This window comes from Rhea americana, unplaced genomic scaffold (assembly GCF_003343005.1).
Source record: "Rhea americana isolate MKP2758 unplaced genomic scaffold, rheAme1 scaffold_85, whole genome shotgun sequence".
NCBI lineage: Eukaryota > Metazoa > Chordata > Aves > Rheiformes > Rheidae > Rhea > Rhea americana.
The window spans coordinates 1,068,076-1,069,878 of record NW_028187034.1 but is presented as its reverse complement, the minus strand read 5'-3'; positions in this window follow the sequence as shown (position 1 = coordinate 1,069,878).

Sequence of the window (1,803 nt, the reverse complement as noted above, 5' to 3'; positions counted from 1 at the left end):
ACAGGAGTTGAGTCTCATGCCTTGACTCCAGGGCTTAATGGAATTCCTTAGGCTTATTACATGTTGTTAAATTACTTAATTTAAAACAAACAAACAAACTTGCTTTTTTTGCATGATATGAATCTACTCCTTAAGCTCAGTGGGACTATTTGGGGACACACACAGCCTTGCTGATCCAGAGTGGATGCTTCAGACTCTGGTGAAACCTGTTCTTCACTGCCAGCAAGATCAGCTGAACTTGGACCAGTTGGCTGCTCTCATGGCAACAACTCTGAGGCTGGGTGAAGTGACTGAGTTTATTTTGACTAGTTTTGCTCACTGTGGTTCTTGAGGAGCCCTGGAAACCTGAGGCTGTGACCTGTAAAATGAGTCTCTACTGATAAAACATGGTTGATGGTGCTGGGGGGCAGAGAGGCAAGAAGCAATGGTTATGGGTTCTGTTGAAAGTCTGCTAACAGAGGCTGAAGGCACAGCAGTTCCTACAGCAGTTCTCAAACAAGCTGTCATTTGTTCCTTGCTCCAGAAGCCATTTTATTGGTACTAATGTAACCAAGTCACTAAGGGGGCCAGAAGGATGGGAAATATGTTTCTTGTTCTGTTACATTTTAAAGAACAAGATTAGCTCTCTGTGGAGTTTTCTGACCCTGGATGCCTGTTCTCTGGAACTTATTTACCCTTTGGCTCATCAGTTTGCTGATCTTTGTGGTATACCATGGGGCCTGCATTTGCAGTCCTGGCTTAGGATGGAGAGTAACAAAGCTGGGGCTCAAAGCTCTTTCTGGTGCAAAGTGGGGAGAGGTTCTGAATGAGCTTTTTGGCTGAATGCATGCCTTCTGGGTTTCTTTTGGTACGCATTTGTATATTTAATGTGTTTGTGTCCAGTGAATCATGCCAGAGACTTTTACTAAGTCAAATAAATAAACTCTTCACTGTTATATCCAGATAGTTTGTTCATTGGTGTCACTTTTAATTTGTCATCTGCAGTCCCTGGATTGTTGTGATTTTCTGACAAGAATCTGTACTGCCTGGATTAGAGCAAGTTTCCAATTTTGGGGTTCAAAAATGTAACACACGAACATCTTCAACCGCTGTGCTTGTTACCAGATGTGTGGGCAGCTAAATTCTCCACAAGTACAGTGTCCTGTGGCTTTGAGTACCTCGAGAGAGACTCTAATTCATTCCTGCTTTCTCATTGCTAGAGGAGGCTGCAGCAGATGTCCACTTCAGTTTCTCTTTGGTTTTTCATTTTTCACAACTGCTCTCTCTGTGGCTTAACTATATCTTGCTACAGCTATAAATGCATCTGACAAAGTGCTACCTCCCTTTCCATCTTTCCCACATAATTTGTACCCATCAGTAATGACATTTCATTTATGAGATTCAATCCCTCTGCTACATTTCCGTTTTACTTGGTACAATGTAATCCTTGACATTTAAGTAACTCCTCAGCTCTTGTTTCTCACGCTCCCTTTGTTGTATATACAAAAGCCTTTTAAAAAAATTCCTGACCATGTATCAGAATAAATTCAACCTCTGTTTTACTTTTGGGCATTAAGGTATATGAAAAAGTATTCATGGTAAACAAAATCTCCTTTCTTTCTCTGTTGAAAGTCCACATATCAATTGCATCCACATGATTTAAGAGGAGTCTGTTTAATTCAAGCGCATTTCACAGGACACATCAGGGCCCAATAGATCCTGAGCCACTTCTATAGAATATTAGCACTGCCATCTTCATATCTCTTTTCTTCTTCTGTACTTTTTTTAAGGGAGATTCTCCAAGAAAATAATATAAATTTGTCT